Genomic DNA, 22,445 nt, shown 5'->3' with positions numbered 1-22,445 from the left:
CAAATTTTACATTTGTTGGTGTGATTATTTCATTGTCTACTCCCTGCACTAGACTGAAAACATTAAGAGGCGGGATTGCATGTACTTTTTATCTGTATCGTTATCACCCCTATCACTTAGTGTAGTCTCCGCCACATAGTAGGCATGCCTTAAATTCTTGACTATTTTATTAACTGTACCTTGGTCTTCTTGTCTGGAAAATGAGAATGTTACTATGAACCCAACCTGGGTCATAGAGTCTCAGACAGAATCAAATGCTATAACTGAATATGCTTTGACAAACTAAGGTGATATCCAAATGTTTATGTGAATTATTGATGTTAATGAAGGAAATGGGTCACCCACTTTTATCATGGAAGGAATACATTAAAAACATTTTACCCCATCATCTAAATGAGGCAAAATTGGCCTGGTATCATGTTCTGAAAGTTTGAGAAGTTTTAGCCTCAAAACTGAAACTTATCAGAATTACATGTCTCAAATTTGGACTCTTTAGATAGATGTGATGGACAGTTTTCTCAGCTGATATAATCTACAAGATAGGAAACGGCTAGCTGGGTCTTGAGATTATTTGCTTGGCTACATAGATACTCACTGGGTATAGATAGTTGAAGTACTTAAGCTCTGTAAATAACTCATAACTCGAGATTATATTCATTCTCCTGTCAATCTATAAGCAAATGTGACCTACAAAGCTTTATCTCTCCAACTATATATTATTTGGAAACTCACTTCATCTCTTTCTGTGTTTCCGTGTTCTTACCTATAAAATGGGAATACAAAAATCTACCTTGCTGGGACTTCTCTGGTGGCGCAGTGGTTAAGAATCCGCCTACCAAGTCAGGGGACATGGGTTCAAGCCCTGGTCTGGGAAGATCCCACATGCCACAAAGCAACTAATCCCATGTGCCACAACTACTGAACCTGTGCTCTAGAGCCTACAAGCCACAACTACCAAAGCCTGCGTGCGTGCCTAGAGACTGTGCTCCACAACAAGAGAAGCCACCACAATGAGAAGCCCGCGCAACGCAACAAAGAATAGGCCCCGCTCACCGCAACTAGAGAAAACCCATGCGCAGCAATGAAGACCCAATGCAGCAAAAAATAAATAAATTTAAAAATAAAATAAAGTAAAATCTACCTTGCCTATCTCAGGGTCATTGGGGAAAGCTAAAATAGTTAAACATGGATTTCCCTGGTGGCACAGTGGTCGAGAATCTGCCTGCCAATGCAGGGGACACAGGTTGAAGCCCTGGTCCGGGAAGATCCCACATGCCGCGGAGCAACTAAGCCCGTGTGCCACAACTACTGAGCCTGCGCTCTAGAGCCCGCGAGCCACAACACTGAGTCCGCGTGCCACAACTACTGAAGCCCGGTCGCCTAGATCCCGAGCTCCACAACAAGAGAAGCCACCGCAATGAGAAGCCCGCGCACCGCAACGAAGAGTAGCCCCTGCTCACCGCAACTAGACAAAGCCTGCGTGCAGCAACAAAGACCCAGCGCAGCCAAAAATAAATAAATTTATAATAAATAAATAAATAAAAATAAAATAGTTAGGGCTTCCCTGGTGGCGCAGTGGTTGAGAGTCCGCTTGCTGATGCAGAGGACACGGGTTCGTGCCCCGGTCTGGGAAGATCCCACGTGCCGTGGAGCGGCTGGGCCCGTGAGCCATGGCCGCTGAGCCTGCGCGTCCGGAGCCCGTGCTCCACAACGGGAGAGGCTACAACAGTGAGAGGCCCGCGTACCCCACCGCCCCCCCCCAAAAAAATAAGTAAAAAATAAAATAGTTAAACAAGTTAAATTATTTTGTAAATCATAAAGCTCAATACATGTGCAATTCATTCTTGTTAATAGTAATTGTTGATACGATTATAATTAACATTCTATATGCAAGTCATACTTATAAATAGCCACAATGATTAATTAGGTTATGATGTTTGTGGCCAGATAACTGCTGTGGAACCAGAAATATCTCTCAGATGACTTGGTGGGGGAAAACCCAACAAATAGGAATCTAGAATGTTTCTAGATTTAGCATTTTGTTTCCCCAATGGCTCTTTTCCGTCTTTCCAAAGAATTCTGCTAGGAGGAATGGATTTTTCTTGGTCAAAAATAAATATAACATGATAAAGGCAATGTAAGACTACAAACATAATGGTTAATGCTCTGAGCATCATTTCAGCTGGTGATTCTGAGTAGGGCTCTGGCCCTTTAGCCACATATTCCATTAAAACACTGAGCAAATCATGTGTTTTAACCACATATGCTAGGATTTGGGGAATAGGGATCTCTTTAATTATAAAACAGTTTGCACGTTTGCTGGGTGCACATGAGGTGTTATTTTATAAATGCAAAATTATCAGGAAAAGATTTAAAAACTAACACACAGAGAGATGAAATCTGGAGCACAATAGGAAACAAAATTGTTTGAAGAGAATGGCCTAGAAATCCTTTTGGCTAAATTCTGGTGGTTCAGAGTTTTGCACCTGTCAATGTCTTTTATTTGCTTCACTATAAGATATTTCTTCAGGCTTATGGACAGCTCTGAAATTTCAAAATATGCATGGAAGCACATTTGTGGAAATGTAATCTTGTCTTCCCCTAGACCTGCGGGACTATGAGCTATACTGGGGCTCCATGTGCCAGATTGATGACGAAACCTGAGCTGTCCGGGAGAAAAGAGACCACAGAGGAGGAGCTTGGACTCAAGGGCCAGAGTTCAGGAAAAGTGTGAGAAGTTCACATTTTTAAATAATTTGAATAACTGCTAATAAATATACTGTCTTCAAGGATGTGAGATAATAATAAAGACAGGCAGCTGATCCAAACTCCCCAGGCAGCAGAACAGAGAGGGAAGGCAGCATCCTTTATTAAAGTGCAACCAGGGTGTTTGAGGTTAGGCATTGGGAAGAACTTACTGATGGCAAAGACTTGTTCATTTCTAAAGACATCAGCACCACAGCTTGAGGAATTTTAAATTACAGAATAGAAGAGCACTGGGCCAGTTTATTTGGAGACTGGGGGATAAACAGGAGCTCAGATGGTCTCCTCTGCTGCTGGCTCCTCTTTCCTCTAAGCACACTGACTTGAGTGAACTGGTGTCAGGGTACCTGGGCTTGAAACCAGATCTACCACTGATGAGCTGTGTGACTTTAAACAAGTGAATTAATCTCTCTGTGCCTCAGTTTCCTCCTTGGTCAAACAGGCATGATAATGACAGAATGTTCCTTCCAGGATTGTTGTGAGGATTAAATATGTAAAAGGCACACCTTTCAGGAAGTAAGCACATTATCATGTTAGTTATTATTATTTCGTTATTTTGTTAGCATTCATTCTTGCCTTTCTTCCCTTCTCTCCACACACGGTCCACTTCTCTGACCCGAATCACATCCACACTCTTATCCTCACTTGCTTTGGGCTCCTGCCTTATATTTCCACCTCTGGATATGTCATGCCCACTTGAATATGCTGCCACCCCCTCAAACCCAGCGTGACCCAAACCCAGTGTGGCATTTCCCACTCCAACTGACTCTTTTCTCCAAATAGCCAATACTTGTCTTCGATACTTCCTCACTTTAGTCTCCTAGACAAACACTTCAGAGTCTTCTTTGATTCCTCCCTCTTGTTCATCACTGCTATTTTCCCAGTCCTTTAAAATGCACTTTCGTTTCCTTCACCATTATCCTCTCACCAATTCCTTGACTTTAGCAAGAGATTGTGAACCATGCCTCTTCCCCCTCTTTTCTCCCCTACTCATCCCCACCACCCCTACTGCCAGTTCATCCAATCGCTTTGCTAATCTTCCTAAAATTCCATTTTGCTTTGGTGAGTCACCTGCTTAGGGACCAAAAATGACTTCTGTCACTGCAGTCAAATTCAGATTTTTTGGGGGGTGCTGGAATGTTTTGTACATGGGTCTGGATGGTGCACCCACAGTGAGTGTATTTGCCTGCTGGAGCTGCTGTAACAAATACCACAGACTGGGGGGGCTTAGACAACAGAAGTTTATATTCTCAGAGTCTGGGACTAGAAGTCTGAGATCAAGGTGCCAGTTGAGTTGGTTCCTTCTGAGACCTCTCTCCTTGGCTTATAGATGGCCATCTTCTCTGTGTGTCTTTACATGGTCCCTTTATGTGTGTCTGTTTCCTAATCTCCTTTGCTTATAAGGACACAGGGCCCATCCTAATGGTCTCATTTTAATGTAAATATCTCTTTAAAGACCCTGTCTCCAAATACAATCATATTTGGAGGTACTGGAGGTTTAGGACTCAAACATATGAATGGGGGGCAGGACGCAATTCAGCCCCTAACAGTGTATGTATGTAAAAATTCATCAAGCTGTAATCTCAAGATACATGTACTTTATTGTATCTATATTATACTTTAATAAAAACATTCAAAAAATTGACAGCAGTGGGACTTCCCTGGTTAAGGAGTCCAGTGGTTAAGACTCCATGCTTCCACTTCAGGGGGCACAGGTTCAACCCCTGGTCCAGGAACTAAGATCCCTGTGTGCTTCTGTGGGTTTGGGGGGAGAGGGTGGAATTGACAGCATTAACAGTAGAAAATCAAATTCCTTTGCTTGACCCCAAACCCCATTTTCTCTCACCACTGTCTTAGACAAAACTTCCCGATCCTTCTCACTTCCCTAATTCTCTCCGTGCACTCATTCATACGCTCATAACCATCCTTGTTCCTGTTCCTCTATTCATGCCTTTCCTCCTCTCCATAGCTATTAAAATCTGTCTTTCAGGGATCAGCTCAAACTCCATCTCCTGCAAGCACAAATCTATTCACACACTCTTCTTTTTCATTCAGCAAGCATTTATGGAATGTGTTTTATGTGCCGAGCCCAATGTCCTGGGGATGGACAATGAGAAACATGCTCCCGGCCCTCAAGGGGCCTGCTGTTTGCAGGACAAATGAGGAATAACCAGCCAGCACGACAGTGGGGGACACAGAGTATCTTAGCCTGCTCAGGCTGCTATAACAAAATACCAGAGACAAGATGGCTTAAACAACAGACATTTATTTCTCAGGGTTCTGGAAGCTGGGAAGTCCAAGATCAAGGTGCTGACAGAGTTGGTTCCTGGTGAAAGCCTGATTCTTTGGTTTCTGGTGAGTCTGTTTCCTGACTTGCAGACAGCTGCCTTCTTGTTGTGTCCTCACATGGCAGAGACAGAGCTTTGGTGTCTCTTCCTTTTCTTATAAAGGTACTGATCCCATCATGGGGGCCCTACTCTCATGACCTCATTTAGACCTAATTACCTCCCAAAGGACCCACCTCTCAATACCATCACACTGGGGGATTAAAGCTTCAACATACCAATATAAACATTTAGTCCATAACTCAGGACATAATGGGAGTGCAGAGGAGGAGCACCTAACCAAAATTTGAAGAATGTTTCTTGGTGGCACGTTGTCAGAGACGATAAGGATGAGCAACAATTAGCCATACGAAGGGACGAGGAAGGGAGGATGCATTATGCATGAGTGTCTTGCAAAGGCTCCAAGATGAACGACGGCATAGCAGACTAGGGAATTGCAAGCAGCCCAGTGTTCTCGGTGTGAAGAAGGGGTGATGTGGAAAGAGGGTGATGAGGCTAAACAGGAAGCACAGAACAACTCAGGGAACTTTGGACTTTACCCTGCAGGCAGCGGTGGGTCACTGAAGGACAAGAGTTGGTCAACGTTGCAGTTTAGAAGTTCCTCTCTGGCACCAGGGAGGAGGATGAATTAGGAGTGTCCCACAGGAAGTTTTCCCTAAACCCTTTGCATCCTGATTTAGAATTCAATGTTATTTTTGCTCCCTGGGCCCTAGATTTCTCTTATCTTGTAAGCTTGTTCAGAGCAAGGACCCTGTTTTTCCAAGTGCGCAGTTTAAGTTCGCTGCAAAAACACCAGAGGAATCCTCTTCTGATCTTTTTCTTTCATTGCTGTGGTCAGATGTCACTATAACATTTTTCTCAAGGAGTGTTCTTTCCACAGGATTATTGTACTTATTTTACTGCACTTTCTTGGGCATGTCCAGAAAATGGTGTGATGTCAAATGCAAAGGTCATGGAGCTGTGGGCAGTGGCAGTGAGATGTAAAGCAGGGCTTCTCAGATTTTAATGTGCACACAGACACTGGAGGAGGGCTCTTGTTAAAATGCAGATTCTGATTCAGCAGATCTGGGGTGGAGCCTGAGATTCTGCTTTTCTGATAAGCTCCTTGGTGATGCCACGTGGTAAGTCCACAGACCATACTTTGGATAGCAAGAGTGTGGGAGGAACCACCCCAGGCTAAGAATCTGACCGCCTGGGTTTGAGTTTTGCTCTGTCAGTAAGTGGATGTGAGAGACCTGGACCAAGTCATCTGTCTTCCTGGGCCTCAAACATCATCTTTTTTTCTTTATTTTTTCAAACATCATCTTTAAATAAGCAGTGTGTCTGGCTGATCTCTAAGGATCTTTCCAGCTCTAAAAATCAATCTGTGATTTGGTAAATTACATTTGGCAAAAAACATTTTCAGAATCTTGAAGAAAAGAGGTATCTGAATTTAGTCCACTATAGTTATTAATGTTACTGATAGAGGGACTATAGCTTGGGTTCCAGTGGATTAAAAAAAATAATAATCCTTTAATCCTCCTAGCATAGTCACTCACTACTTGGCTTGGCACAATGTAGATTATTGCTTTGAATGCACTGGGCTAAAACGAAAATCTCAAGTGGGGATCCTGATGTATTTATACTCCATTTGCGGCCATGCTATCCGGGGTGCATGTTGAAATAATTTTTCACTCTCAAAACAAGTCTCCATTTACTTTAAAATAAATTTTCAAGAAGTTAGATGCAATGCCCAAATGTATCAGGGTAGCCAGGAAAGAACAGGTCCAAGTGAGTATGGATTTTTGAATTTAAACATCTCTACCTTGGGATCTGGTTGATGTGATCCCTGAAGGTCTCAGCATTGCTACTGTACTGGGGTGAAAAGGGTGAATGATGAAGAGGACTATAATCCCACTTGTTACGGAAAGCTATTCCTGACAGCTCATTGGAGCCACCACGCTGAAGGCCAATGAAGAGGTTAACCATTTCTTTCTGTTTTTCTTTTTTCAAATACTGACTCTTCAAAGCAGTGTCAGGGAAATCAGAAAACAGCATCACAAGAAGATAAAGGCAGTACTCTCTTTTTTAAAAGTAATTTTATTTATTTATTTGGCTGTGTTGGGTCTTCATTGCTGCGCGTGGGATTTCTCTAGTTGTGGTGAGTGGGGGCTACTCTTTGTTGTGGTGTGCGGGCTTCTCATTGCAGTGGCTTTCCTTGTTGCAGAGCACAGGCTCTAGGCGCGCAGGCATCAGTAGTTGCAGCACACAGGCTCAGTAGTTGCGGCACATGGGCCCTAAAGTGTGCGGGTTTCTGTAGTTGCTGCATGTGGGCTCAGTAGCTGTGACTTGCGGGCTCTAGAGCACAGGCTCAACAGTTGTGATACATGGGCTTAGTTGCTCCGTGGCATGTGGGATCTTCCCGGACCAGGGCTCGAACCCATGCCCCCTGCATTGGCAGGCAGAGTCTTAACCACTGCACTACCAGGGAAGCCCCTGTTTAGATGTATTTAAATGTATGTAAGGAAAATGGCAAACTCAAAATGGTGGCACTGAAGGGAAAAAGGGAGAGACTATTAAATTCCTCTGAATTATTTGATTTGCTTAAACAATTATGCATTACTTTTTGAGCAAAAAAAATTCAGTAGAGTTTTAAAAAGCAAAAAATAAATTAATATAAAAAAAAGTTAACCAATACCACCATGGGATTTGATCAATCTGTTTGTTGAAATGTTCTCTTTCTAGGAATGTGGGCAAGTTTCCCAAAAGCAGCCCCTCTATGATGATCCCCGCATACCCCGGCCTCGGCCAGAGGCAGTGCTTGTTGAACCCACTGTAAAGGGCTAATGTTGCTGTTAGGCTGTTTCCTTCTGCAGGCTTCTGCCAGGCCAGAGCTAGCCAAGTGAACAATAATCATTATCATCTCTGACAATCCACGAAGATTAAGGAAAAAAATTGAAAAACTGCACGTGCAAGTTATATTGTGTGTCTTAATTTTAAAGCCATGATGAAACCACAGAGCACTGTAGCATACTGCTATTTATCAGAGGCAATTATTAGAAATGCCAGTTTCCATAGTATGTATTTGTGCCCATAAAAATGCAGTACAAACTGACCTGTCTGGTCTCTGAACTCCAGATTGCTCTTTTGCCTTGATATCTTAATTTCTCCCAGTCCCCAGACCAAACAAGACAAGTGACAAAGAGATATTTGCTTCTTCTGGGAGAGTAACAGGGTGTCCCAGAACAGTTTTCCTTGTGGGCGGCCGTGAGCAGGCTGCCAGAGCTCTTGGCCCGAAGGGAAGGCTGAGGTCACCGTTTGGAGCAGGGCTCAGGTGGTGGGCCAGGCTCCCGCAGAAGCAACTGGAAGACCTTCTGGGCACTCCAGGGGGATAACAGGGAGGGGAAATGCCAACAAGGTCAGAGGTCTGACAATTACGCAGGTGGGGATTTGGCACTAGATAAATTTGGAATTATCTGCTGAAGTAACATTCTTTGTACCTCAGATTGGTAAGACCTGGGAAGCACTTGGGATTACAATAAGAAATGTGGGTCTTTTCCCTCTTTTTGGGGTAGTTCCTAACAATTGTGAAGTTCTGGAGCAGAAGTGGGAACTGTACCTTTTAGACCTAATGTTTCCACTTTGCCCACCTAGGAGTGGGGTTCCTATGCTTGAGGTCTTCTAGAGATGCACGTTCTTCCCTCCTTGCCCCTCAGTCATAGATCAGACAGTCAGCCCTCCTTTAATTAGAGAAGCGGACCAAATCGCCCTCTGGCCCTGGCCAACCTTGTCTTCCTCCAGGTGACAAGGTCTCTTTTTACCACCCGTTTCCTTTAGATCTGGATATTAATTCCATTCCTCCTCTCTTCCCCATTCCCTGCCTCAACCTCCAGCACATAGGACTGGGGGAAGGATTTGGGGCCATTCCATGGGTTTCTGTGCTTCAGCCTCATCTATATTCTACCTGCCCCATAGCCAATCACTCACTCCAAGGGACTGGGGTAAGGAAGAAGTCGGAGCTCATGAACTCTAGGAGAACCCCTCAGCTTGCTAGGGTTTGGCTTTGTCCCTTATGCTCTGAAGCATTTATAATTCTCCAGATTTTATAAGATTTTTTAAATGAATACAAGGCATGCAAACTAAGCCCTGTTTTTGTTATCATGACACTCATGTTCTCATCACCACTGGGGTGGGTGAAAGAAAGCATACTGGTGCAGCTTTTCTGCAGAGTCTCAGAAACAGTTATGCCCTCTCTGAGGATGACTCTTCCAGCCTGTGTGACCACAGTTCCCTGCTCACTCACTGTGGGCCATTGGCCAATGGCTACTCAGGTGGTATGGTAGCCTCTGCAGCCTTCAAGAGTTCCAGGAGCCTTCTAATTTGCTCTTTCTCTACATCTTGGGAATTACTCATGGCAGGAGAGGAGCAGGCTGTACCAAGACCTTGCTCTCAAATCCCAGTTCAGAGAGAATACTGAGCTTGCCTGCTATGTGCACTGAGCCCAAGCTACCTCCGTCCGTCCACAGTCAGCCTGGCCTGAATACCAAAAAGTGGTTTTATAACTTTAGTGATGTATTACCTCTTTTTCCTATATCAGATAACTCCCAAATGGTTATCTTGAAGTTTACCTCATATATCTGTTCTCTCTAGACCAGTGATTCTACTGGTCTGGGGACCACACTTTGAGAATGACTGGTCTGACCAACTTTCTACCACATAGAACCAAATATAAGTAACTTTTGTTTGATTCTCTATCTTATGGTCAAACTGAAAAGGCTAATTGCCCTCCTATATATTTAGTCGTGATTAGGCTGATCAGTAAGGGTGACTGGCATAGTTAGACTTGAACAAGTCTTCCTGGGGGTGTAAAGATCACCTCATTCTTAGGACCTCAGTCAATTCTTGCAAACTACTTAGTTTCATGATCATCTTTTGCTAGTGGCTATGCTTAAGAGGTACACCTTTTACTTGAACTAACCTAGAAATCATAATGTAATTAATACTCTGATGCTAAGCAGAATTGTGATAATAGACCCAAGCCTGGGACTTTAATCTTAGAGAGTCAAGTATGTTCTAAAATACTTTGACCAAGTAATGAACCCTCTGTAAAAACCTACCTCATGTAAGTAACCTAAAATATAAAAATACTTATGCACAAAGATGTTCACCATGGCATTACTTAAAATGGTGAAAAATTAGAAGGAAACAAAAAGTAAATTGTAGACAACAGAGGTAAAACTGGATATAGCATATATCAAAAATCTGTATTATCTTCCTATTTCTTCAGTAAATCTAAAACTGTTCTAATAAAAAGTTTATTAAAGTTTGGTATATCTGACTTGATGGACTATTGTGCAATAATTAGAAATGATACTTATGAAGAGCTTGTAATAATATAGGGGATTATTAAATCAAGTGGAAAAAAGAAGTATATAAAGCTATGTAGCTTTTTAAAACAGTGTATTCTGGAGTGAACTTCCAGAATGGCAGTCTCAGGAGCTCTGCTGGTCCTTTCCCCAGTGAAACATCCATAGTGGGTGAAAATTATTAACAAACAATAACTTGAATTATCTTGAAATTGTTCTAAAGGCACACAGCAAATGAAGAAACATTTATTCAAGAAAATCTACAAAATTGCAATAAGAGCAGTGAGAGTCTGTGACATTTGAGTCAGGACTTGCTTCCTCTCCCTGCCCCCGCTCCCTACCCCCCAACTCAAAGTGACAGAAGCTCCACTCTGAGTGGGTGAGCCAAGAGCATCATCCCAGCTGAGGACTACTGCGCCTCCTCAGGAGGGCAGGCCACTAGCATTTCTCATCCCTCCAGCTCTATGTTGCAGAAGCTCTAATCCAGGAAAGAGCAACTGAGAGGTCTGGGGGCTTCTTCCTCCACCAAACCTCCACTTACAGGGTGGAAGCTCTACACCAGGCATATGTAAAGACAAAGACAAAGAGAAAATCTTGAAATAAGCAAGAGAAAACTACTCATATCAAGGGAAATCCAATATTAATAGTTGACTCATCAGAAACCATGGTGTACAGAAGGAAATGGGATGACATATTCAAAGTGCTCAAAGAAAAAAAAAATGTCAACCAAGAATCTGACATCCAGCAAGACTATCTTTCAAAAATGAAGGTGAAATAAAGACATTTGCAAATAAGCAAAAACCAGGAGAATTTATTGCTCTCAGATCTCTCTTATAGGAAATACTAAAGAAAATTCTGAAAGTCAAAGGCTGAAAGCAAGTGACCCAAGCAGTAGTGCAAATCCACACACACACAACAGGAACACCAATAAAGGTAATTATGTAATTATAAAAGAGAATATAAATGCATATTTTTCTCCTTTCTTCTCTTGACTGATTTAAAAAGCAATTGCATAAAACAATATGTATATGATATTCTTGGGCTGATAATGTATAAAAGTGTAATATATTTGACAGTAACAGCACAAAAGACACAAGTGGGAGCAAAGCTGTATAGGAGTAAGAAACAACACCAGATGGCTTTTTGAATGCACACGAAACAAGCCAAGAAAATCAGAAATGGCAAATAAGGAGGTTAATATAACAAACTATAAATACTTGTTCTCATTTCTTCTCTCATCTTCTTTAACAGACATAAAATTATGTAACATAATACTTATAGAAATGTATTGTTGGGTTTGTAACATATATAGATGTAATATGTATATCAATGGTAGCAAAAAAAAAGGTGGAGGAGGGAATAGAGCTATATAGAGGGAACATTTTTATATCTCACTGAAATTAATCTGAAGTAGATTCTGATAAGATGTATATAGTAAGCCATTGAGAAACCACTAAGAAATACTAAACTATATATAGTGAAAGAATCATTAAAAGGAGTTTAAATGTTCCATAGGAAATAATTAATGCAAAAGAAAGGAGTAAAGGAGGACAGAAGAGCAAAAATTACATGAGGCGTATAGAAAACAAAAAGTAAAATGGCAGATGTAAATCCAACTGTATCAATAATAACATTAAATGTGAATTGATTAAATAATCATATTAAGAGGCAGAGACTGACATACTGGATAAAAAACAAGATCCAACTATATTCTGTCTACAGGACACACACTTTATACTCAAAGATGCAAACAGATTGAAAGTAAAAGGATGGAAAAAGATATATCATGCACATAGTAACTATAAGAAAGCTGGGGGGTTACACTAATATCAGATACCATAGACTTTAAGACAAAAATGTTGCTAGAGATAAGGAGGGAAATTTTATAATGATAAAAGCGTTGATCCATCTGGAAGATTTAACAATTATAAACATAAATGCATCTAAAAACATAGCCCCAAAATCCATGAAGCAAAAACCTGACAGAACTGAAGAAATAGAAAATTCAATAATTATATTTGGAGACTTCAATACCCCACTTTCAATAATGGATAGAACAACTAGGCAGAAGCTCAACAAGGAAATAAAGAACTTGAATAACACTATAAACAAAATAGAGATGAGAGATATCTATAGAACACTCCACACAACGACAGCAAAATATATGTTCTTCTCAAGAGCACACAGAACATCCTGTGATACAGATCATATACTAGGCCATAAAAGAACTTCAGTAAGTTTAAAAGGACTGGGATTATGTAAAGTATGTTCTTCAATTACAATGGAATAAAATTACTAGTGTTACATTGGTAACCCTAGTAACAGAAAGAAATTTGGGAAGTTCAAAAATATGTGGAAATTAAACAACACACTCCTAAATAAAGAGAAAGTCACAAAGCTAATTAGAAAACACTTTGATAAAATGAAAATGAAGTCACTACATACCAAAACTTGTTGGTTATAGCTAAAGCAGTGCTTAGAGGTAAACTTATAGCTGTAAATACCTATATTTAAAAAGAAGGACAATCTCAAAACACTAATCTAACTTTCTATCTTAAGACAATGGAAAAAGAAAAACAAACCTAAAACAAGCAGTAGGAAGGAAATAATAAAGACCAAAATAGAAATTAATGAAATAGAGAATAGAAAAACAGTAGAGAAAATCAACAAAACCAAAAGCTGATTCTTTAAAAAGATCAACAAATTTGACAAACCTTTAGCTAGAGTGACTAAGAAAAAAAAAAGACTCAAATTACTAAAATCAGGAGTGAAAGGGGTGAGATCACTACCTTAGAGAAATAAAAGATTATAGGGAATACTATGGACAACTATATACCAACAAAGTTAGATAACTCAGATGAAATAAACAAATTTCTAGGATAATACAACCTACCGAAATTGACTCAAGAATTAGAAAATCTGTATAGACCTATCACAAATAAAGAGATTAAATTAGTAATTTAAAAGTTTCCACAAAGAAAAGCCTGGACTTGGTTTCAAGATGAATTCTACCAAACATACAAAGAATAATTAACACCAATCTTCACAAACTTTTTCAAAATATGGAAGAGAAGGGAACACTTCCTAACTCATTCTATGAAGCCAGTATTAATGTTACCCCAAAACAAGTAAAGCCACTGCAATTAAAGAAAACTACAGGCCTCTATCTCTCGTAAGTATAAACACAGAGATCCTCAATAAGACACTAGAAAACCAAGTCTAGCAACATATAAAAGTGATTATGCATTATGAACAAGTGGGATTTGTCCCAGGAATGAATGGGTGGTTTAAAGTTCAAAAATCAGCCGTTGTAATATACCATTTTACAGAATAAAGGACAAAAACTATACAGTCATCTCAGTAGACCCAGAATAAACTTTTGAAAAAATTCCAACATCCCTTCATGATAAAAACACTTAACAAACTAGGAATAAAAGGGAACTTCTGCAACCTGATACAGTGTATAAAATACAAAAACTCACAGCTTATATCATATTTAATGGTGCAAGTATGAAAAATTTCACCCTAAGATCAGGAACAAGACATGGACGTCTGATTTTACCACCTATATTCAACATTATACTGGAGGTTCTAGCCAGGACAATTAAGCAAGAAAAATAAATAAAATGCATTCAGACTGTAAAGAAAAAAGTAAAACTCTCTCTCTTCGCACATATGATTTTTTTATATAGAAATTCCTACGGAATCCTGAATTATTGAAACTAACAAAGGCATTCAGCAAGGTTACATGGTACAAGAACAGTATAAAAAAACCCGTTAGTTTTATTCTATACAATAGCAATGAACAATTACAAATGAAATTAAGAAAATAATTCCATTTACATATGCATCAAAAAGACTCCATCCCAGCTTGTGTCATGCAGCCACTCCTGAGGCCAGGTGTTTGGGTACTAGGTAATAAGATTGACAGCTTCCACTAGAACTATGAGGTTGGAATTGAGAGAGTAATAGCTCTTCTAAAAAAGAGGTGTGTTTATTTAATCAAGTGGAAGAAAAGGTGTCAAACACTGGCACTTGCACTCATTAGGTACTGATGAAATGGAGATAGTATAAGTCCATAGGACCCATTAATGGTATTTCAGTCCCCATTCACCATCTTGGCTGGAAGACTTTGTGCAATGAACAACTTATACAATTGTGCATAGTGGTCCTGTGCTCCCAGACACAAACCTCAACTCCAACAAGTGTCAGATGAGCAGGATAATAGAGCAGGCTCTATGGGCAAAGAGTTTGTGGTAAGGGATGAAACACTCATCCAACTAGGTAGACTATCTGAAGGGTGTTAGCCAGAGAGTGTATGAAGCTACGGTGTGGAAACTGTATTAGAGGGACAGAGCTCAAAACATAAGGTGGTTGGTTGATTCCAAATGGATTTAAGTAGAGGGCCTAGCCCAATGGATTACATTTTAGAGGAATCCCAGGACCTGGTGTGGGCAGGGATGGAGCTCTATGCTACAGTCCACCTTGATCAAAACTGGATCCCCATGGGACTGTGATCTCAGTACCTCCACCGGAGAGCAGCACAAACAAGGGCGTGGCAAGCAAAGCCCCTGCACCCCAGCCTACCACTCATGTCCAGATTGTCCTCCTAAGGAGGGTGGTCTAAAGTGAGGAGCAACTCCAGTGGCTAGAAATGGCTGTGGTGTCAGTAGGAGCCAGAGCAGCACTGGCAGCACTATAGCAGCACTAGCAAGGAAACCCCTAGAAAGGGTGACAAATTCCCTGTAGTGTCATCTGCTTTCTAAGTGGAGCTGCCCCAGGAAAACAAATGGGAAGCTCCCACTGGTTAATAGAACCTCTGGTGCCCATTTGCTAAGTGTGATTTTACAAGCTCCTCAGTGGCTTGCAAAGGCTCTCTCCAAATTTCCTTTCAACAGCGCACTTTCCCTTTCTTTTAGATGTGCACAAAAAGAACTGGGCTGCCCAAGAATGCTTTCCAGGTCAGATGGTTGGCTGTCTCTTCCCTTTAGCTAAATAAAGGACACCATCTTCAAAGGACCAGGAGGCGAGTCCATCTGGTCTCTCTGATTGCACTGGTCAGGAGAGTTCCAGCCAAGTCCCAAGCTTTAGCTATGTGGACAGTCAGCTCATACCACCCAGAATCTACATCTGGCTGCCAAATGCACCTTGCTCTGGCCACCCACATACACAGGATCCAGAGCAACAGCTTCAGCATTCTCTTGCCTGAACAAAGAGGATGATTGCCACAAGCAGGGCTATTGTTCAATTGGCACTGGCATCAAAGGCCCGGGCCAGTTCCCCTTGGTCTGTCAGCTGCTATTCAGAAGGAAAAGAGAAGAAAAGCAAACCAATAGGTTTCTTGGAAAGAATCATCTGTGGACGTGGGATGTTTGCTCTAGCGCTGTACTAACGTGATTCTAATAACAACTTGTAAAGCTACTTAACATGGAGAACCTTACCAACACATATTCCAAAATGTCATGGCACCTGGTTCTAACAGGCATGCTGTTTCCCAGACTTAGAGCTTTTGAGAGTTGAGTCATCCCTGCCTGCCTGCCTACATATAAGGTCTGGACGTGGTGGTTCTGGGAAGGTTTTCACATGGATGTTAACCTTTTTACCCTATATCAGTGTTAAGAACATGTCATCTTGTCTTCAGATAACACACCACTAAAGCCTCTTTCTGAGAAAACCAAAATTTTTTTTTTTTTTCTTTTTTGTGGTACGCGGGCCTCACTGCTGTGGCCTCTCCCGTTGCGGAGCACAGGCTCCGGACGCGCAGGCTCAGCGGCCATGGCTCACGGGCCCAGCCGCTCCGCAGCATGTGGGATCTTCCCGGACCAGGGAACCCGTGTCCCCTGCGTTGACCGGTGGACTCTCAACCACTGCGCCACCAGGGAAGCCCCAGATTTTTTTTTTTTACCCTGGTCCCATGCCCACCTCTTGCCACCAATAGCAATCGGCTCTGGATACCTTCACATATGTCAGCTTTTTTGTGAATCAATTCACCTTACTAGTGTATTAAGGGTCAGGCAGGCACAGTCATCCCTGGCAGGCAGGATCATTTTGTGTGTGTGTGTGTTTCAAAATTTTATTTGTATTATGAAGTATTTCTGACATGTAGAAAAAGAACAGACAGTAAAAATTATGCACTGTGGTTTCCACTTCTGAGCTTAAAAAAAAATTACAAATATATGTCCTGTGTATTCTTTCTGGTTGCTTTCCTTCCTCCCTACTTCCAGGGGTCACTGCCCTTCCCAGTGCTGGTCATGCCCACGCACTCTGTGTACTTTTGCAACCCGGATCCACATGTAACTCTCATTTTATGTGTTTTAAAACTTTGTGTAAATGGCATTAGACTATGTAGACTTCTGCAACTAGTAACATTATGTTTTGGAGTTTCCCAGGTTGATATATGGAGTGCTGGGTCATCTATTTCCACTGCCCTGTATGAACATACCATGATCCATTCCTCCATTCTTCAGGTGAGGGACATTTAGGCTGCTTCCAATTTTTCACTGCTATTAACACTACTGTAGTGAACATTCAGAGGCTGGAGTATTTTACAAACATTTTTTTAGGATTGCTGATGTGTAGTAATAACAAAAGGCAGCTAGACTTTTAATCAGTTTCACATTGTTTTTAAATTTTTAGAGACCATGCACCCCTTAGCGATGCACTGGATATGAATCCCACCTACTGCCACTCTTGATTCTCTGCTGTTCTCTTGGGACATCTTTACATCTACTTCCTGACCTGTGCCTGATCTCTTTAGTGTCTGTGTCCTGAGGTCAGCTTGCCTACCATCTGTGATTCTTTGTACCATTTCTCTCTCCCAGTAGACTCTGGCTTCCCTTGCCCCTTTGATTATATAATTTCCAGCTATTCTAGGTGAAAACCTCACACACTCTTGCCCCTGTTCCTGAGGCTTAGACACTCTTGGCAAGCATCCCTGATGAATTCCTCAGGCCCTAAGAATAGAGATAAGAAGGGCATATATATAGTGTTTTCTCTGAATCCGCACCACCTCTTACTGGGATTGGTGTAGAGAAAATGCTCAGTGACTGAATGATTTACTGAATAAAAGGAGACAGTAAAATGAAATCTGATAGACGTGGCATGGGGTTGGGGTTACCTAAGATCCTTTTAACAACACAAGTAGATTGACTCTCATTGAATAGAGAATCTTTTCTGGAAACACTATGGCACATAAGCCAAGTTATTTAAGAAAGCATAATAAATTTGATGTTTCCTTTCACCTGACTGCATTTCTGAAGAATATTCAATGTTCAACACCCACACATACACACGCAGAGGCATACACACCAACACTTCCATTTCCTGAAAAGATTCAGTGAAAATCTATTTTAGGCACTGCTAAGCTGCTAAGCAATTTAAATAGAAGACTACCAAGTTGTCTTTTTAAGTAAACTTTTATTGAAGTACAGGAAACACAGGATGCACAAATCATGAGTGTACACTTCAGTGAATATTCACAAACTAAACCCAGATCAAGAAACAGAAACTACCAGCTCCCCAAAACCCCACTTGTGCCCCAACACTTCATACTCTTCCCAAAGGCAACCACTATTTTGAGTTCTAACACTGTAAATTAGTTTTGCCTAGTTTTGAATTTTAAACAAATAGAATCAAATCCTATATACTCTTTTATCTCTAACTACTTTTGCACAACAATAAGTTTGTGAGATGCATCCAAGTCATTGTGTGTAGTATAATTAATTCATTTTCATTGCTATATGATATTCCATTGCATGAATATATTACTACTTGTTTTACTGTTGATGGGCATTTGGGTTGTTCTAATTTTTAACTATAATAAATAGTGCTGCAATAAACATTCTTGTACATGTTTTTATGGGTGCACATATGCACATACTTCCTTTGGGCATAAACTTGGGAGTAGAATTGCTGGTACAGTAAGTATGCATATGCTCAGCTCTGATATTGCCAAACAGTTCATGTACCATTTTACACTTGTATCAGTAATGTGTGATAACTCCAGTTGTTCCTCACCAACATTTGGTATTTTCTGTCTGGGATGTATAGTTAAAAACTCTTGCCCAGTTTTCTAACATGTTATTCTTTTAAAATCACAAATTCTTTTTTCTTCTGATTCTACTTCTTTCCTTATCTTTTTTGTTTCTTTTCTGGCTCCTCTTCCTTTGCCTCCTCTTTACATGATCTCTTTTCACTAAGGTTCCATCTTCTTCCTTCTTCCTTTATAATTCTACCTATACAAGACCATTTTTTAATTTAGCAAATAGTGAGTCCCTACTATGTGCTAGGGATTGTGATAGTTGATGAGCAATGACATGGTCCCTGCCTTAAGTCTAGTGGGGCTGCAAGCATTTAATAGGTAAACCTCATTAAAGACTTTAAATTACAGATGACAATCATTGCCATGAAGGAAAAGAAATGGGTGCCTCGAGCGTAACTTAGGGATTTAATTTGGATTGAAAAGTTCAGGAAAATCCCCTTTAAGGAATCTGAGGTAGGATGTTGAATAGAAGGCAAAGGATGGGTGTTGGGAAGATAAAGGATTAACACATGTGAAGTCTCAGAGAAAGGAAAGTACTTGGAGCATTCAGAGACCATGGGAACACCTGTGTTGGAGCCTGGGGAAAAAGCAGCATGCTGTGAGTCTAGAGATGGAGGCAGCAGACAGAACATGTGAAGCTTTGAAGGTCACGACAAGCATTTTGTATTTTATTGCAAGTGCACTGGGAAACCATTAAGAGAATATAGAGTAGGGCGCTCACATGACCTGATGGGCTTTGTCGGATCATTCAGCTACTGTGTGGGGACAGGATTAGAAAGAAGCAAGAAGGGAAGCAGGGAAACCAGTTGGAAGGTTATTTCAGTAATCCAGAGAAGATATAATGATGGCTAAGAGTTGGGCGGTAGAGTGGAGATGGAGAGAAGTGAACACAGGGGAGAGAAAATTGGGGGTGGAGGCAGCAGAATGGGCAAGATCTGGTTCTCCACTGGAGGTGATGGATGAGAGGGAGGGATGAGAGGGAAACTTGAATCTGTTTCCCAGATTCATGACCTGAGCAACTGAATGAGCACAGGAACCATTCTCTTTGTGGAGGGAGATTAGAGACAGTGCAGATTTGGATGTGGAGAGGATCACAAGTTTTAAGCATGTAATATTTTGTTATACCTCTGAGATATACAGGTGGATATGCTTGATAGACAGTTTGGTGCTGAGATATTTCATTCTCAGCAATTTGGTTTGTTCTAGGACTCTCCACCGTTGAAACTGAGGCATTCCACTGCTTCAGAGAAGGGCAGACAAAGCTTAGAACAAAGGCTTAGCCTTGTTCTCAAAATAGGTTACTTTTTAAATAAGGGTAGGAAAAACAAATCCTTTTCATTTGCAAGGGACAGATTTTGTGGAGAGAAGAAAGGATTTGTGATTTCCTAGGAGGTAAAACTTGGAGGACTGAGCACAGAGTTTTTACTTTAAGCTCCAGAGAAAAAGGATGAAAGACATGATGTAAAGGCAGCTTCCCACCACACAGGAAGGCAATAGGCTCTTCCAGACTGAAGGAAAATAGAGTGAGAATGTTTAGAAGGAGTGCGGAGCCAGCAGGGAATAATAAGAGGGGCAGAAAGAAAACACTGTGAATGTGACATCACAGAAATCAGCGAAGAGAAACTATTTTAAGGAGTGAATAATCAACCTCTTCAAATTCTGCCAAGATCAGGTAAGAAGAGAACTTCAGTCTCTATTGGATTTAGCAAGATGGAGGTTGCTGCTGGTTTTAACAGAAGCCTCAGTGCCATGGGAGGAGCAGAAGAGAGGAATGAAGAGTGAAGGGAGACGAGAAAGTAGAAGCACCTTTGGTGGACAACTCTGTAGAAAATTGGATGTGTATGGGGACAAGAGAAAGCATTATTTGGAGGAGGATTTGAGATCAAGAGAAGGTTTTCTAAAGATGCAACTTCCTAAAGCTTGTTTGAGTAGAGATGGATGGGATGAAGACGTAGGAGCTAAGTTACCCTGAGAAGGCAGGAGAGGATGGGCCCATCCACATTCTTGGCTGCTATGGTGGCCATGAAAATCAGCCGCTCAGATCTCCTGCTGTGGGAAACATAATTGACTGATGACCTCAGCTGCTATCCTTCTGGATCCACCCCCACATCCCTGCTGAAACCCATGCTCCCTACAGGCTGTTCCTGGTAAATGACTAAGCATGGCAGGGCCATTCCTGTGGCAATTTTGGCACGAGGATTCCCCCTGCTAACCCTTTCTGGGAACTGTGCTGCAGTCTGAGACTCCTCTGGTCCCATCTTCCTTCCCCCGTCTCCTGTGCACGTGCCAGACCTGCCCGATCATCTGAAGGCTCTCTCTGCCTTCTCTGCCTATGCCTTTTTATCCTTCACAGGCATTTCCTCCAGTAAATCTCTTGTATGTGTACTCCTGTCTACAGGTCTGCTTCTAGGAAGACCTAAGCCTACATAGCTAATGACCCCCAATCAGTCTCTGTTTATGGATTACTTTCCTCTGGCCATCAGGCTTGTCATTCTCACTTCTGATTTAGACAACTTCAACTGGAATTTTGCAGTGAGTGACCTCAACTTCTTGCTTCACCTTCATTCTTTCCCCCTTCTGCTGAGTACATTGTTCACACTACTCTCAGAGTAATCTTTAAAAATAAATATTTGGTTGTGTGACCTTTCCAAACTGAGTCAGCTTTATGACTTACCTGCCTTAAATTCTACAGTCTTCCCATCATGCCCAGAATACCATGGAAACTCCTCACTATGGCCTTTCTGACATCTCCTAACACATTTCCCACGCTGTTTCTCAATCATGCACAACTTATTCCCTCTTGAAGGCCTTTCCTCTTGCTATTTCCAGCTCTTCAGATGGCACACCCCTCACTTCATTCAAGTTTCTGCTCCCATGTCACCTCCTTAGAGAGACTTTACCTGATCACCACATCTGTAATTGCTCACCTCATCCCCACCCACTGTCATTCTTCAGCCCTTTATTCTGCTTCATCATTTTCTTGGCATTTATCACTCTCAGAAATTATCTGGGCTCAATAGATATTTAAATTAAAGAATATTAGGCTTTAAAGATTCTGACAGCTACATATTATCTAGAGCAACATAGTCTGGTAGAAATATGATGTGAACCACATATGTAATTTCAAAGTTTCTAGGAACTCTCTGTAATGTCTTAAGCCTTCTAAAATAGTGAGCATGAATGGGGTTTGGCAGCTGTATGAAAGGATGTAAAATTCCCCAAGTGGCCATAGCTTTTGGTTGTGGAAAAGGCAAACTTACCTCACAGGGGTAAAAGCTTTCTACCTCATAAAGAAAGCACAGAAAGAAGAGATGTGTGACTTGGCTTTACCATGAAGTAGTCCTATGACCTCCGGCAGGTCACTTGGGTCCAGGATGTCAAATAGGTTTTACTTTTCATGTCATCTTCTATCAACTGATAGTGGCTGCCTGGAGGTCAGCTGACAGAAGGATTCTAAGGCTTAATCTGAGCTTCTTGGGAAACAGTTCTTTGATCAGTTACTGATGTCTGCCTTGGGCACCGCTAGGAAAATTAGGCTGGATGTTCTGACTCCCTCTAAGACTAAATTTTTTTCTTATTCAAAAGGGGATAAAAATAACAGCTCTCTCAGTACAACATGGACACTATGGAGCTTAAATGGAGTAGGCTGAGAAAATGCTACGAAGTCCAACACAACACTAAAATATTATTAGAAATACGTCTTAGTACAGTTAGGGACAATATAATGGGTTTGTGTGTGTGAGTCTGCATGTGTGCCTACTTGCATGTGCTTATTTTCCCCCTAGGAAATAAAGAGAGGTAGAGGTAAATGTTTTCCAAGAAGCTGGGTCTAGAAAAATACTCAGTTGTGCCAAGCTCAGGATGTGGAAAAGCTGTCTTGATGAAGATTAAACCAATTGATGAGCTTTTAAAAAAAATCTTCAATTTGGCCTTCCCCCCACTTAGAGTCAA

Source organism: Leucopleurus acutus (genome assembly GCF_964270905.1).
Source record: "Leucopleurus acutus genome assembly, chromosome: 16".
Classification (NCBI taxonomy): domain Eukaryota; kingdom Metazoa; phylum Chordata; class Mammalia; order Artiodactyla; family Delphinidae; genus Leucopleurus; species Leucopleurus acutus.
Note: the sequence above shows the minus strand (reverse complement) of the source record.